At 38.6% G+C, this 18,000-nt stretch overlaps 1 pseudogene; it reads right to left on the bottom strand.

The window, feature by feature from the left end:
• Positions 1–1,590: 1,590 nt before the first annotated feature.
• Positions 1,591–18,000, bottom strand: part of LOC139043328 (sodium/hydrogen exchanger 9B2-like) — a 42,083-nt pseudogene continuing 25,673 nt past the window's right edge.

Below are 18,000 nucleotides of genomic sequence, written 5' to 3'. Positions count from 1 at the left end.
TGATACACAAAAGCCAAGATGGTCTGTTGAATAAGTGGGATAAAATATGACCTATGCAGATAAGCCTTTCTTCTAATATCATCTCTGTTGTCATGTCACAACGTCTGAAATTCCTGCCACAGAAGTCAGTTTTTTGGTCAAAGGTACTATCTTTAGAAAGCCCTTGTTAACATGCAAGAACATGCTACTAAGTGATGGTAACACCCAATACAATGGTACCTCTGACTCCCAAATCTGATCTTTCCATCTTCATAGGAATGTGAATGTTTATTGACAGACACTTCTCAGCTTCCTCATAGCTGGGTGTGGTTATCACCAATAGAAGGTAAGAGAAGAGATGTGTCTAACTTCCTCACAACTTTCTTAAAAATAAATTGCTTGCCTTGGACTTTCTTTTTTCCTTCTTCCTGAAGGCTAGAAAGGAGACATGGGAGAGATCTACTTCCAACCTGTGTCCTAAGCTAGGGCGTGGCGGAACATCAAGACAGAAGGACACAAATCGGGGCTGGCCTGGTGACGCAGCGGTTAAGTTCGCACATTCCACTTTGGCGGCCCCAGGGTTCGCTGGTTCGGATCCTGGGTGCGGACATGGCACCACTTGGCAAGCCATGCTGTGGCAGGCGTCCCACATATAAAGTAGAGGAAGATGGGCACAGATGTTAGCTCAGGGCCAGCCTTCCTCAGCAAAAAGAGTAGGATTGGCAGCAGATGTTAGCTAATCTTCCTCCGAAAAAAAAAAGGACACAAATCTCAGTAGACCTCATGAGCAGAGTAACCCTGTCAGCATCGACCAGGCAGCCAGTTTCATGAGAGGTAAATAAATTTCCATTTTCTTTTAAGTACTGTATTTCTTGTTTCTTCATTATAGCAGCTTAACTTACCCTGATTAATATGATATTCTTGAGAGTGGCATAGATTTGAAAATTGGCTCTCTGTCACCTAGAGAACAGGAAGAGCCTGAAGACGTGGGTCACAAGAAACAACTAAGAAAGGGCTAGACCAGGGCACGTCTTAGCGGGAGGCAAACTCAGAGGGGCCACTGAAGTGGGGGACTCTGTGGAGCCAGGCAGGAAGTTGAATGAGGGCTTTTGTCATCCAAATAGGTGCAAGAGGAAGAGCCAATGAAGATACTTTGTGTACATAAAAATTTTGGTGGGGCCAATCAGTTACAATACTTCACAGAAAGGTAGTAAGAGGGGCAGAAATGGAGAAGAGGCAGATTAACAGGGAAAGCGAGGGGAGAAACTGATGAGAGATTACAATGTATTTAAAAAGAAAAGAGGATCCAAAAACAACTCAAGGCATGAGAGGCTAGGTGGCCACGCATCATAAAACTGTGGCGGCAACAGTCACTCAGAGCGAGCTGTTGGCCAGCAGAACGCCACACCGAACTCGGTCTTTCCCCTGTTAATCTGATATCGTGGTAGTACATTAAAGAGTATTTCTCCCCACACAGATTAAGATAATGATGGAGTGTTTGAAGCAAAAAGAAGAAGATAGAGAAATCAGGCTAGAAATGTAGAACATTACCACCTACATGGAAAGGGTAATGGCTGAAAATGCTGTTTAAAGAAATAACCACACTTTAAGTTCTGTTACATTTTAAGCTTAAATATTATATATTTCAATATCTATCTTGATAAAAGCAGCCTCTGGTACAGCTTTCTAATCATATATTTAGCATTCTCTCTTTTCACCTCTAAACTTCTTCAGAGGGCTCTCCTCGAACTTCTCCATCATTATTTTGATGTGCAGCTTTCTGGAGAAGCCTGGGGCCCAGCAAACCAATGAGGAGACTTCCAATTGGGGCTGTGATGAGGATGGACAAAAATGCCACTGTCAACACATCCATTCCATATTCTTCTAATTGTTTCTCTCCATGTGACCTTGCTGTGTCCAAGGCCACGGATCCTATTGCAGCCTGTAAAAGTTTAATGGTAAAGTTGGACACAGGCATATAAGACAGGCACATAGAAAAAAGGTGAATTATTTTATCATTTGCAAAAACAAACTGCTTGTTCTTTTGTTCAACTAAGAAAGTTCTTTCTTTCAAAGTGTACTGCAATTGGTTTTGGTATTCTGAAAATTCTCCTGCCCTGGCATGGGGAAGGGATGGTGATTCATATGTACTTAGTTGCAGAAGGCAGGGTTACAAAAATATCAGGCAAATATATTTCAAAACACAAGGTAAATACAGCCTCATGATATAATTGACTATAAGACGATTCTGTATACTAAATTCCTTATGAGTAAAGAAAGTCACTGGTCATCTCACTCTTTTATCTTCAGGAATCTGGAATTAAAAAAGAACAAGATGAAAAAGTGCAGTGAGCCCTGTGGCCGAGTGGTTAAGTTTGCATATTCCACTTCAGCGGCTGAGAGTTTTGCTAGTTTGGGGGTGGACATGGTACCGCTCATCAGGCCATGCTGAGGCGGCGTCCCACATAGCGCAACCAGAGGCACTCACAACTAGAATGCACAACTGTGTACTGAGGGGCTTTGGGGAGAAGAAGAAGAAGAAAAAAGAAGATTGGCAGCAGATGTTAGCTCAGATACCAATCTTTTAAAAAAAGTTTAGTGATACTTACTGGAAGATGGCAAAGTTTTAAATGAAAAAACATAAGAATATGTATTGCTATAGAGCTAAACTAATTGTTAAACATAAAGAAACCTGAAAGTGGTAGGCACTGTCAAAACTTGAAGGTAATCTTATTAGGTATTTGGTGAACTCTTTGCCTTAGGTCTTGGTGAAATGTTTTATTTAAAATTTGTCTACTGGGAAGTATTATGAAAACCTTCATTTTCTTTTAGAGGCAAAATGCCATATTAGTGCACTTGGGAAAATAATATATTAATCAATCTGGTTATTCCCTTATTCCACAAAACACAACAATGTTGTCCTCTAGGACAATGAATCAGAAGAGAGAATGCTGGTGTGGATGAGACACAATGGCAGAGACTACTAATTGCCCACAAATATCTGAATGCCCCTTTTCCCTTCTAAACTAGAACTCCTGAGTGTTAGCTGGTCACATTGCTGTCCAAACCAAGACTTTTTTTCATCCTTCTTTGCAACTAGATGAAGCTATATATCTAAGTTCTGGCCACTGAGAGGTGAGCAGAAGTGATAAATGCTACTTTTGGATTGTTCCCTGAAGAGAAATGGACACTTGCACATCATTCTTTTTCCCCTTCCCCCTGATGAGAAATGGTGAACTGATGGAAGGCACATGCTGAGGACAGTGTCACCCTGCCAGCTCTGGAGTGTCCATGCTGGACTGCTGGTGGGAGAGAAGGAAAAATCTATCTCACTTAGTCCCTGTATGTGAGGGCTCTTTGTTATTTCAGGTTCCTTGTACCATAACTAATTCAACATTTCAAGAATTCTTGGCAAGAACTGCACTCATTACAATGTATATTTCTCTTTCAGTTCTCCGTTGTGTGTGTATGTTTTGAGGTTTGTAGGTATGCTGATTTAAAATATATTGTGATTTAAAATATATTTCTTACAGCAGGTCATGGACCAAAAAGTTTGAAGAACACTAATATGGAAAAAAACATACAAGAAAGTCTTGTTTCTTAGGCAGTGGCAAAAGAAGAAAAAAGAAAATTCCATACAATACTTGCTTCACAGTACATACATTATTCACCACATCCAAGATAATTTCTCCTTATTATAAATTTGCTTTGACAGCAGGAAAGTGCTGTCTTTCAAATTTTAACCTTTAGAAACAAATCTTTCAAACCAAAGCTACTAGAGTAATTATTTTGATAGTTACCTAATAAAGTTACCAGAAGTAGTGTAGAAGCTGGAGACACTGAGGGAGAAACTATTCCACTTATTGTACCATATAAACCTCACAGTATTCTTAGCCATTATGTCCCAGACATCTTTCAAAGTCTGATGAAAAAAAAACTTCTCTGGGATAATGCCCAAACCTATAGCCACACCAAATCTGGCATATAGTTACAGAGCATACACAACCCTCAAAGTTTCCTAAATTAAAAATATCTGATTTTCATCTCATGAAATAGAAATTTACATATTTAAATAATTGCAAAATAATCAAGGATGCAACAGTTAGATCTTGTTTGCTATAATTAGTCTGAAAATATACAATACAATCAGGGCTATTTGCAACAAATGATAATCTATACAGTTCTAATTTAATTAGCAATTATAGGTATTCTACCAAATGCATGGTCAATAATTTCAAGCACCTGTTAGTGCCTTGTTAGAGTGCACAAATTTTGGGTCATGTGATTGAGACAACTGACAGGAAGTACAGCTAGTTTGAAAAATTTAATATTAACTAATAATCTAGGAAATCAATAAAGCATTTTCTGAGTTGTTTCTCAATAAATCTTTCTCCATTATATATAAAGACCGAGGTTGAGCATAACTGATCATCAATCATATTGACAGTGAAGTATTTCCAAACACTAACATGGGCCGCGCTATTTCTGTTTCACTCTCTTCTTAGAAGACATCAAAACGAAAAATCTCTAGGTGATTCAGAGAGCTCTGACTGATGAAAATTCAAACTCTTCCCTCCCTCTACTACTGCTTTCTAGTAACATAGGGATTTATTGGATTTTCAGTTGTACCCTGGAGATCTAAAGAAATTTAAATGAGCCATCATATTAAAGGAATCAGCATACCAAAAATAAAACTTTTAGAGTAGATTAGTAAAAATTCTTTTCATAAATCAAACTTGTTACTTTTGTTCACCAAATTTGGACAAGCCCTCTTATTCAAAATTTTAAGGGATCATATTGAAATAGGAGTTAAGATCCATCATTACCTGGACTGTGGCCTTTGGAAGCCATGCAAATGAAATAAATATCTTTTCCTTTATGTTAAAACCAGCAAAACACACCATCAGAAATGTAGTCAAAATTCGTATCAGTACTGCAATACCCAGGGTGGCAACACAAAGGCCTGTAAGAAATACTCAATTTTTAGACATAACGAAATACTGGGGAAGAAATGGAATCTCCTGATTATTGATTCAAAATTCTATCAACAGAAATAATCTAAAAACATTAAAAAATTAAAAAGACAAAAATGATTAGGCATAATTTGTCAAAACATCAATATTAAGGATCAATCAGACCATTTGTTTAAAAGAAGGTATTTGCCCTAAATTAAAGCCAGAAATTAACTAAATATATTTGAATTTCCACAAAGGAGATTTGAATGTTATTTATCTTATGCTTTATAGCAAGAACCACACTTTTTCCCATGTGTTTATTTAACAAGAATTTATTAAACTATAACTACGCATAACAGAATTTGGACTAGGTTCTGATACCCAAACACGCATAATGTACAGACTTTGCCTCCATGAACTCCAAAGTCAGAGGAAGACAGAAACATAAAGAACCAAAAGGTGAGTGCAGTGTAAATATACCGGTAAGAGGGCGAAGAAGAGAAAAAACTTAATATTTTCATCAAAGTGGTTGAGAATTCTTTACAGAGGATAAGACCAGAGGTGATATTCAAAATATTTATCAGCAAGTATGGAGGCAATCAGGCAGTCAGAAGAGAGCTGGCTGGGCACTGACCAGTCAGAATAGACACTGGCTTCTACACCTGTTTCCCCATACTGGTGTGTGCACTGACTGCCCATCACCCTGGCTGATGTGTACAGCTACTTCGTTCAGTCCTTCAGAATCCTTTGCTGATAAAGGTAAGTTCATTCTGATTTGCAAAATAAGAGATTGTGACTAGGGCAAGGCAAGCTACCGGACCTGAGAAAGGCAAAGCTAAGGTGAGTACTAGGTAATAGGGTGGTTTTTGAAAAAGTAACATTTGTTGAGTGCTTGCTCTGTGCTAGGTTCTGTATTAAGCTTTAAATGCATCTCTTTACTTAATCTTTACAACCTGTGGAGTAATTATTCTCACTTTACAGTTGAAAAAAAATGAAGATCAGAAAGGATAAATAACTTTCTCAAGTTCAAGAGGCTGGTAAAACACCAGACAGACATTGCTTGATGCTCTATTGTGAATCTGCAACATGGTTTCTTTATGAAAAGGTTCTGTGGCTCTTTATTGGAGGGTATTTTTCCCAGCGTGGTAGATTTTCAAAAGTATTTGTTGCCTTAAGTACAAGATACAAAAGGGACGATCCCATTCCCAGGAGGGAGCAGTCTGGGGAGGATGATGAGGAAGCCTTGGACACACTGAGCCTCAAGTTTTGTGGGATTTACAAGTGGTGATGTCCAAGCAGCAACTGGCTATGTTGAATTCGAGATAAAGATTTTGCAATTACATAGTTTATAATCGAAGCCACTGAGTGTAGCTGAGCTCAGAGAAATGATACCCAGCGTGAAGTGTAGAAATCTTTTGAAAGAACTTGGAGGAAGAGCAGCACTTAAGCCATATATAGTGTAAAGGAAGACTCAGAGGGCACTGGAAAATGTAAAAATTCAACGTAAAAAGTGTTGTAAAGAGGTCAATAGCGTCCAATGCTGCTGAGAGATCAAGTCAAGTCAAGACTAACACGTATTTCGTGTATCCAGCAATACGACCGTGGTGAGGGCGGGGCTGGTTGTGGAATGGGGCAGAAGCTGGGCTGAAATGTTCTGAGGGAGGGCATGAGAGTTGAAATGGAAAAGGGGGACACAGTTACCTCTTTAGAAAAGTTTGAAAAGAGGAAGAGAGAGAGAGAGTGGTAGGTGAGGGGGGAAGTGAAATGAAGAAGGGATATATATATATATATGTATATATATTTATTCAAATTTTGACTGTGGTAAAATACACGTAAAATTTACCATCTTAACAATTTTTAAGTGTACAGTTCAGCAGCATTAAGTTAAACACTCACATTTTTGTGCAACCAATCTCCAGAACATTTTCATCTTGCAAAGCTGAAACTCTACACCCATTAAACAGCAAGTCCCCATTTCCCCGCCTAAACCCTGGCAGCCACCGCTCTCCTTTCTGTCCTTATGAATTTGACTCCTCTGGATGCCTCACAGGAGTGGGATCATGCGGGATTTGTCTTTCTGTAACTGGCTTATCTTACCCAGTGTAATGTCCTCAGGTTCATCTATGTTGTCACATGCGTCAGAATAGAAAGATACTATTTTAAGATAGGAGAGATTAAAATCTGTTTCAATTCTGCAGAAGAGAAAGCTGTGACAAGGATATCTGAAGATGTGTCAGAAAAAGGGGAGACTCTGTGTGAGATCTAGAAGGAGGTGGCAGGGATGGGATCCCTAGTATGGACGGAATAATACTGTGATGCAAGAAAAGAAGGAAATAATGAGTACAGGTCTTTCTTGATGTACGATGGGGTTACATCCTGATAAACCAATCATAAGTTGAAAGTCAACTTTAAGTCAAAATATTGTAAGTCAAAAATACACTTTGGGCTGGCCTGGTGGCATAGTGGTTAAGTTCGCACCTGCCGCTTCAGCAGCCCAGGGTTCCCAGGCTTGGATCCCAGGTGTGGACCTAGCACCGCTCTCAAGTCATGCCGTGGCGGTATCCCACATACAAATTAGAAGAAGACTGGCACAGGTGTTAGCTCAGCGACAATCTTCCTCAAGCAAAAAGAGGAAGATTGGCAACAGATGTTAGCTCAGGGCCAATCTTCCTCACCAAAAGAAAGAAAGAAAGAAAGAAAAAGAAAAAAATGCATTTAATACACCTAACCTACCAAATATCATACCTTAGCCTAGCCTACCTTAAATGTACTAGGAACACTTACATTAGCCTACAGTTAGGCAATCATCCAATACAAAGCCTATTTGATAATAAAATGTTCACTATCTTATGTAATTTCTTGAATACTTACTGAAACTGAGAAACAGATAGGGTAGAAGTGTATGGGTCGTTTGCCCTCATGATCCTGTGGTGACTAGAGCTGCAGCTCACTGGCGGCTGCCCAGCATCTCGAGAAAGGATCATATGGCATATCGCTAGCCGGGGAAAAGATCAAAATTCAAAATTCGAAGTATGGTTTCTAATGACTGCATATCACTTTCATACCATGGTAAAGTCAAAAAATCCTAAGTCAAACCATCGTCAGTCGGGGACCATCTGTATACGTGTACAAATTAATTTTTGAGTATGGTACTAAAAGTCAACAGTTTTAATATGATGGCTTTTGAATGTATGAATGAATAAAAGAATGAATGAACAAACATTTCTATCCCATGGATACATATTATAGAACTGCCTAATTATCTTTAAAATTCTGGCCCTTGATCAGGACAAGCCTAGATGAACATTCTTATCGTTGGAAAAAAATTTTAAGGCCTGCATTTTCTTGATAGTAGTTAAGAGCGACACTTTTCTTTACAAGCAACAATATTGAAGGCATAAAATTTACTGTCTTAGATTGACAAACATTCTTTTCTAACCAACTGCTTAAAAGATCAGTATTAACTTTTTATATAATTGTGACAATGGGAACCACCAAATATAAACCTACTACAGATACTACAACTGAATATAAAAAGTTGATTTTAGCAAAAACACTACTTTGAAATTCTCACCCACAGTTTCTGGTCTGAGAGATGCAATAGATACCTCTGCTCCAATCAGTCCAAAGAGAAGGGGCTGGAAGATATCCCAGGCCACTGCAATAATCTTTTCAACCTCTGCCTAAAAGAAACACACATACACATACAGGGATTTTTATTATGTGAAGTTAGAAGATCTAAGAATTTTACTAATTTGAAATCTGAGTCAATTTGACCTGAGATAGGCTTTATCTATGTGGCATCTATAAATAAGAAGGTAGCTAGAATACAGCAAAAAATTGCATAAAGATACTTCTAACAGTTAAGGTATTACATAAGGTGCGTTGGTGTTGGTTTGCAAAAGGATGTTAACTATAAAGAATCTCATCAAGTCATCTCAGGAGGACTTCGACTTCTGAATACATGATGTGTGTGTCCATAATACTTAGTATTACTTTATAGTTAATTTTCACTCAACAATATGATTAAAAGATCTTGTAATATTTATACATATATCTAGAAATGCACCTTATTGCTGCATAATAATGTATGATATGGAAGTACCATAGTTTATTCAACCATTTCTTTATTAATAGACCTTTAAGTTGTTTCCAATTTTATTTTATTATAAAAGAATACTGTTTATGACTATCTCAAATCATGCACAAAAATAAAATTCCGGTATAGTGAAGTGCTGTGCCAGTTATTAACTTACTGCCCCTCGGCTCCAAATCCTCCTTTCAATTGTTGCTCTGCAGAAGATGGAGCCAGGGGCTGGCCCAGTGGCCGAGTAGTTAAGTTCGCGCGCTCTGCTTTGGCGGCCGCGGGTTTCGCCAGTTCGATTTCTGGATGTGGACGTGGCGCTGCTCAACAAGCCATGCTGGGGTGGCATCCCGCATGCCACAACTGGAAGGACCCACAACTAAAAACACACAACTATGTACCGGGGGGCTTGGGAAAAATAAAATCTCAAAAAAAAAAAAAAAAGAAGATGGAGCTGGACCCTTTTAAGTCTTTCCCCTTTGCTAGCTGGACCATATTAAATTTTGCCACTAGAGGGCGCCCAAGAGCTACTCCAAGAGGAAGGCGCTCGTCTGGTTCGGTGGCTCCTCCTAGCAGGATGCTTCCGCACCGGGTCCTGCAGCCCGGGTGGCTTCTCCAGAGCCAGGCTCCTAGGGTGTATGGCGGCCAGCAGCACTCAGCGGTCAGCAGCTGCCCCCAGCCTCCTCCTCGGGTGATTTCATAGCCAACTGCCCTGGGCAACATACCACCCCATACACCTTTAGAGGGTAGATTTCCAGCAACTTCTGCAGGCAGGGTACCATGGTGACTTCTCTGCCATCCAGTGAACCAAGGCTCTAACAAGGCTTGGATTCTCAGCCCTGGGTGCCGAAGTAGGTGGGGTGGGGTGGGGAGGTGGAAGCGGATGCTGCATCTCAGCCCTAGGGGTTTATAGCTGCTATTCCTATATTCTTTAGGGGCCTCTTTACATCTTACAAGACAATCCCTAGTATGGTTAATAATAAGCTTTCCCTATTCCAGTTACTATATGGTTTCTCATTCCTTCTAAGACCCTAATTGATATAAGTACTAACTTTATGACACACAATACAAAAACCCTTGGAAAAGATTGACATAATTGACTAGAATAAAACGAAAATATTTTGTGGCAAAAGAAACCATAAAAAAGGATAGGTGACAAACCAGGGGAAAATATCTGTACCATGTGTAACAGAATAAGGAGCAATATCCAATCAATAAGAAAAAGACATAGAACCTAATCGAAAAATGGGCAAGGCATACACACAAGTAATTTGTACCAGAAGAAACACAAGGGCCAAAAAACATGAGATACTAAAACTCAGTAATCAGAGAAACACAAATTAAAATGATATACCATATATTTTTTTGGGGGGGGGAGCCATCATATTGGAAAAAAACACTAAAAAGTTTTAATAATGTCTAGTATTTATAAGACTGTAAGGAAACTAAGCAATTGGTAGGAGAGCAAATTGATAATGCTTTTTTTGTAGGGCAATTTAGCAGTACCCTTAACAGTGTCTAAGAATTTACATTTAACAGATTTTTTCAATCAACTAATAAGAATCTATGTTTTTGAACGACATTTTAACATTTTTTTACCATTTTTACACATCTAAGGATCTATACTTTCATTTACGTACTCAGCAGTTTGACAAAGGAGGATTACCTCGTTTCCCTATTTTCTTAATTTTTGTTATTTCTGGTATGTTTATTAAGGTGAAGATTCTATTTCCTCTTAGTTTATAAATGTTTAAAGACACCGTATATGAGGGGTTGGTTGATTTATTTATATAGTTCTATTCCTATATCATTATAAAGTTATGTTTTCACATCGTAAGGAATCAGATCATGACTGAGGTTCAAATTCTGCCACACACCAACTGCAAGCCACTCGCCTCTCAGCACCTAATTTTCCTCATTTGTAAAATGAGAGGTTTACATTAGATAACGTCCAAGATCCTTTATCACTTAATGACAGTGAATCGTCTGCCAAACTAAGGTCCAGATGCCACCCTTCTACATATCTTTAAATTTTACTTTTTAATTTAGTTTTTAGAGTATATCATAGCTAAAGTTCAGACTTTAGCTGATATCCATAGTTGTAAAGAACAAAAATCAACTCTATTAATTTTAGGTTACTTAGCCTTCTGTTGCCATGACTAATGGCTTAACAGAAGTCCTCGAAAGTATTTCATGTACTGAGAACTCCAATGAAGGCAGAGGCATATTGAGTTTTCTCTATCAAATTGTTTTTATTTCTAAACTTGGACAAAGGCCACAATTTGGTTTTTTTTTTTTTTCTCGCTGAGGAAGATTCGCCCTGAGCCAACATCAGTTGCCAGTCTTCCTCTATTTTGTATGTGAGCTGCTGTCACAGCATGGCCACTGATAGACAAGTGGTGTACATCTGTGCCTGGGAACTGAACCCAGACCACCAAAGCGGAGCATGCTGAACTTAATCACTAGACCACCAGGGCTGGCCCCACGATTTGGTTTTTGATTGTAATACTGTAGACTAATTTAATATCAGACATGGCCCTATATATTGTAAAACTTAAAGATGAGAGAGGAGCCACAATGTACCTTCTTGTGGGTTTTTTTGTAACTTCAAAACTAAAATGAATCTGTTTATAAAGAAAATAGAGGGGCTGGCCCCGTGGTGTGGTAGTTAAGTTTGGCACACTCCACTTTGGTGGCCCAGGTTTGCAGGTTCAGATCCCAGGCGTGGACCTACACCATTCATCAGCCATGCTGTGGTGGTGACCCACATACAAAGTAGAGGAAGACTGGTGCAGATGTTAGCTCAGTGACAATCTTCCCCAAGCAAAAATAAAAAGAAGAAGATTGGCAATGGATATTAGCTCAGGGTGAATCTTCCTCAGGAAAAAAAAAAGAAAGAAAAAGGAGTCATCAAATAGGCTAAGTACAAAAGAAGACATGAGTTCAGAGGAATGAAGACTGTGGTGTCCACTGAAAGTTAAGGCCACTTTACCTATCTGTATGCACCATTAGTAAGAATCTTCAACAATGGAAATCACTTTCCATTATGGACAAAAAGAGAAAGTTAAGAGAAACAGAAGTTTCATCATGAGTTAAATATCTACTTAAGCTGACACTTCTCTTCTTAGAGAGAAGATTTCAAGATTCAGAAGATTGAAAATATATCAAGAAAAACATCCTGTAGCTGTTAAAGTCATCAGAAGAAGCACTGCATTTGAAAACAGATGAAAAATATAGATGAAAAAGGCCTTAAAAAAGTGAGTGCATTTGAATACAATAATGGCAAGATTATAAGGAAAACCAAGCAGGAAAGTATGAGATAATGTCAGAAAACTACAGGCGCAAACAAAATTTTATAAAATATTGTAGCTTGTCAAAGCATAATTCAACAACAATATAGCTACAGCACTGAGTTTACAAGTGTTTTATTTCCATTTTCCCACATAATAGCCACAATAATTCTTTAGTGATTATTATTATTTTTCTCAGTGTACAGTTGAGGAAACTGAGTATTAGAGAAGGTAAGTGACTTGCTTGGGATTACACATCTAGACAGTAGAATCTCTGGGACTGGAATCCCAATTTCCATAGATTAAATTTTATGCTCTTTTTATTACATTGTGCTGCTCAGAGATAGTCATAAAAATTATTAGTGTGTTCTGACTAAGCACTTTGCCTTATATAGATTATTTCACTTAATCCTCCACTCTACGAAGCTGTTGCTATTATCATTCCCCACTTGAGAGATATGGAAATCGAAGACTGAGAAGTCAGATACTTTGTACATGGGCATACAGCTACTCAGGTGTAGGGCTGAGCTTAATCCAGGAAGTCTGAGTGCTCAGACCCTATGCTACACCATGGAACAAGGAGGAAAAGCAGTCCAAAACCTGGACTCATTGATTTGGTGCCTCCAGAAGTAGGGACTTGCCTGAGTACTAAATTAGAAAAGATATGGAGAGTGTCTGCCATATAAGTGATTCAATGAAGGTTTTTTTACCCTGTCTTTAGGAAATCATTTTCATATACTCAAACAGTGTGTTTTCATCCTGGCTCTGCCACTTATTAGCTTGGTGACCTTAGGCACTCTATCTACTATCTCTAGGCCTTGGTATCCTCATTTGTAAAATGGGTCTCGTATCTACCTCTCAAGGTTATTGCAAAGAATAAATGAGATAACATAGGTAAGATTTCACTAGGAAAGGAATCTTTAAGAAAAAATAAACTGAGGAAAGGTCATAATAAGAGATTGATAGATCGGACCACGTGAAACTATAAGATATTTGTGTGTTAAAAATGAACAATAAAAAAAGGCACAAAGGGCTAATATCGTATATATAATCAGTACATTCAACTTTAGGAGATAATGGACAAAAAACCTATCAAAGAAAAAGAAAAAATACAAATAGCTAAATATATGAAAAAGCATTCAATTTTATTGTTAAGCAAGGAGGCATAAAACAAAAAAAGATACCACTTTTGACTATCAGTAAGGATAAAAATTAAAAAAAAATAATATTCTAAGGCAGTGTTTCACAAAGTGTGGTCCCCAGGGAAGCAGCATCAGCATCACCTGGTAACTGATCAGAAGTACACATTCTCAGGCCCCACCGTAGTCTAACTAAATCAGAAATTCGGGAGTGGGGTCCACAAGTCCAATTTAACAAGACTTCCAGGTGGTGCTAAAGTTGGATAAACATTATTCTAAGCTGATGACGATGTAATGATATAGGTACCTCACATATTACTGGTGGAAAAGTAAATGGATACAACTCTAGAAAGCAACCAGTTTGGTAATACGTGTCAAAAACCTAAAAATGTTCATGTTATTTGACCCAAAAAATGTAGCATTAAGAATCTGCCCTAAGGAAACGATATTGGATTTCAGCATAATTTAAAATAGCAGAGACTGGTTTTAAAAAGCTTATGGTGCATCCACGTGTGTGTGTGTGTGTGTGTGTGTGTGTGTGTAAAGAGACATACATAGGAGATTAACCAGAGGTAAATATGAAAAAAAAAGCTGTCAGTTCTCTCTCCGGGTTTTGGGATTACATTGATCTTCTATGTAATCAGCCAGGCTGCTGGCAATTCAGGCAAAGTTATGGCAAATGCAGAAAAACAGATGATTTGTTTGGTTTATAACGGTCTTTTCTACATGACTCACATCCTCGTTTTCTGAAGAATCGTGTAACCGGAACTGGCCGGGCCCCCTCCCTTGTCTTCTGCGCGAGTGGCTCACGTCCACTTGCGGTGGGCACCCGTCTTCCCCTCGACGTCTGTTGCTAAAACTACTCTTTTATGTTCTATTCCAAATGATATGGTTCCTTTTCACTGTTTATTTTTTTATCCTATCATTTATTAATTTACAAACAATCTGAAATTGCAAAGTTTGGAAGTATAATGTTTTTAATACACTTGCTATATGTTATTCGAATAGATGTCGAAACATAAAAACGTGCCCTGCACAATGATGGTATATTCTGGTCACTTTGGAGTCGATAAACCTGAGTTAAATCCCAGTGCCACTTTCTAATTTTGTGACCTTGGACATGTTATTTAAGTCCTTCTGACTTACAGTCTCTATAAAATGTAAATGGTAATATTTTTTCAAAGGTTTTTTTGATGAGAATAAATGAGAATATCCCCTCACTGGCTAGCACAGGGCCATACGGAGTGGCAATAAAAATTGATTAATTCTCTTCCCTCTTTTCACCCATGACAGTATAATATAATGAGTTGGTTGTAATTTTTGAAGACTTTTAAACAAGTGACAACAGAAAGCATTTACCTATAAAATTCAATTTGAAGAAACTTACTACAAGCATATTTGAGAATTTTCCTGTTGAATAAATGAAAGGAAATAAACCAAAATAGTTTACAGAGCTGTTGGCTTTAGGTGGAGAAATTACAAATCATTTTTTCTTTCCTTTTATCTGACTTTTAAAAAATTTTTCAAAGTTCTACAATAAGCATATACCGCTTTCATACTCAGAAATCAAATAAACTTTATTCTAAACAATATTCTCTTTGGTAATTTATTTTTTTAAATGCTAAAAAAGGTTACCATTAAAAAGAGAAGGGACAGTTTGTAAAATGCTAATGTCAGGCAAGCTCCCAGATGCTCGACAAGGGTCACAGTGCACACACAGTGGCATGCCTTCACGGAGTGAAGACTGCGAGCTCTGTCCCGGACAAGGGGGCCAGAGTGCTCCGAGAGCAGTGCGCTGGTCAGCAGCCCAGGCAGGATGGAAGGCACTCAGCAGTGAGCGCTCAGCGAGGAGCCAGGGAGCTGAGATCAGACCCGAGACTGAACAGCAATGTGTGATCACCTGCCTCGGCCTGCAAGGAAAGTGAAGCCACGGAAAAGCAAATTTTGACAAGAGCAAATGTTTACAAGAGATGAGGGATGATAAGAGGACCCAATTTATACTGGGAAGTTTATGTTTTAGCTTTCCTCTTGTCAGATGTTAAGTTACGTGAAATCACAAAGGAGAATTTAATAATACGGGTGCTGCTAAGGAAAAAAAAGTAGACCTGAAATAAGCCTTACAGCCAAGCCTCCCCAGGAGGACGCAGCAGCCCTGGGCCCATGCAGTGCCTGCAGCAGGGCTCTGCAGAGCCTTGCTCCTTGCCTGCAAAGCCCAATCCACTGCGGCCTGCTTTCCTGGGGCCTCAGTCCCTTATCTACACAAGGCTCCAGGCAGCCCCACCAATCCACCCTCCTCTACAGCAAAGGGATGCCCAACTGCACATGTCTTGCCTCCCGAGAGTGAAAGCCTCCAACGGAGTGCCATGTGCCCACAGTGAAGCCCTGCCTCTACAGACCTCTGCAGAGACCGCTCACCTGCAGGGCACTGCACACCCAACCTCAGGACTGATAATCAACATATATTTTTCATGTAGTATTATTTTAAGCTGAATTATTTTCAACAGTTGTCTTTGGTTTTCCCAAATGATATATGTGTATTTAGTTTAGGTCACCCACATCTAATTTCTTCATGAAGCAGAATAGTATATGATCCTCTCAAGTTCAAATCCATAAAAATGTACCTTGAAATTAAATAAATGGCAACCAGCTAATTTCCATAATACACATAAAGGAAATGAATAATTTTAATGATCTTGAAAGTCAGTAAGAAAAACAGACAATCGTAAAAAATGGGCACAGGCTTTTGAATAAACTGGCTAGTAAATATATGACAAGATGATTAGCTCCACTTGTAAAGAAATACAAATCAGATCAATAATGAGAAACATTTTTCACCTGTCAGATTAGCAAAATATCTAAAGATTGAAAGTACACAGATCAGAAAAACAGATCCTTTCACAAACTGTTGGTGGGAATATAAATTGGTACTGCTGTTTAAGAGGGCAACTCAAGGGGCTGGCTGCATGGCTGAGTGGTTAAGTTCGTGCACTCTGCTTTGGCGGCCTGGGTTCACCAGTTTGGATCCTGGGCACAGACCTACTACACACCGCTTGTCAGGCCATGTTGTGGCGGCGTCCCACATAGAAGAACTAGAATGACCTACAACTAGGATATACAACTACGTACTGGGGCTTTGGGGAGGAAAAAAAGAGGAAGATTGGCAATAGCTGTTAGCTCAGGGCCAATCTTCCTCACCAAAAAATTTTTAAAAAGCATACGTTAAAAAAAGGGCAAATTGATACTATCAAAAGTATCAATGTGCATACTCTTTCATAGAGAAATCCTATTTCTAGAAATTAATCCTATAGATACACTCAAAGATATGCTATATTTTGTTGATTTTAAGAAACACACTTTTTCATTTCTGAAATTAGGAAGTGATGTCATAGTTTAATTGGCAGCATTCTTTTTCTCTCTTGGTGGCATGTAAAATAATGGTGCTTCTTAGACTTGATAGTGTCTTAGTGGTATATGCAAGGATATTTTATTGATGCACTTTTTGTCTTGGCAGAAAATTAGAAACAATTTAAATGTCTGTTAAATTAAATTTAGGCAGGAAACTGGTTAAATAAAGTACAGTACAGCTATACAATGCAATACTCTGCAACCCTTACAAAGAATAAGGGAGGCATCATGGAAATATGACCATGATACATTTTAAGTAAAAACATCAAGTTATAGATTGGTATGTAACAGGAAAAAAGGAAGTGTATGTGTGCATTTGGGCATACGTTTGTATATGTACAGAAAATAGCTCTTATGATTAATTTTATTAACTTGATATTATGAAAGTATCTGGAAAAAAACTAATCTAATCAGAAAGTAGTCATGAGAAGAAGAACTTAAAATGAAATTCACCTTTTCACTGCTCCATCCCATGCCTGCAAGGAAAGCCATGAGCAACGTACACAGTCCTCCTGACCCAGGGAAACCAAGATACACACTGCTGAACACCGACAGCACAGACAGCCCCAAAACAAGGCACGCCCGCTTCCATACAAGTTTGTCCTTGAGGAGAAAAAACGTGGATTAGCTCAATTATTTCATAGAACTGATTTTTAATTATTGATTTTTCCATATTCAGGACTTAGTAGAAAATAAAAATGTCTGTATCTGTGCACATAAATGCATGACATAACATTTACTTTCTTTTCCTTAACAAAAGTAGAGTTAGCATGTGTACAAACGCAGCTTCCCCGTTCAGGAACCTCAGTGAGCCTCCTCTGAAGTCATTGACGCAGAAGTCCGCAGGGCTGAACGGAGCAGCAGAAAAGAGTGTGTGGGCTTTGGAAGTGGACAAATTAGGGTTAAAATGCAAGCTCTTTCCCACCATTGGCTATGCAGTGGCCATATTACTTAGCCTCTCCAAGCTTTGTTTCCTCCTCCTTGAAAGCAGTTACATCATGGGGTTTTTGTGAAGCTTAAAGATATGATATCTCTATTATTTTTAGGTTCTCTATTTACTCTTTAATGTGATGCTCTCCAGTTCTTCTTTCTAAATCTTTGAATACCAAGAAACTCTAGGTGGCTGTAGACTGAGAGGAGTCTGTGGT

This window comes from Equus asinus, unplaced genomic scaffold (assembly GCF_041296235.1).
Source record: "Equus asinus isolate D_3611 breed Donkey unplaced genomic scaffold, EquAss-T2T_v2 contig_2, whole genome shotgun sequence".
Taxonomy (NCBI): Eukaryota; Metazoa; Chordata; class Mammalia; order Perissodactyla; family Equidae; genus Equus; species Equus asinus.
This window is presented reverse-complemented; position numbering and strand designations above follow the sequence as displayed.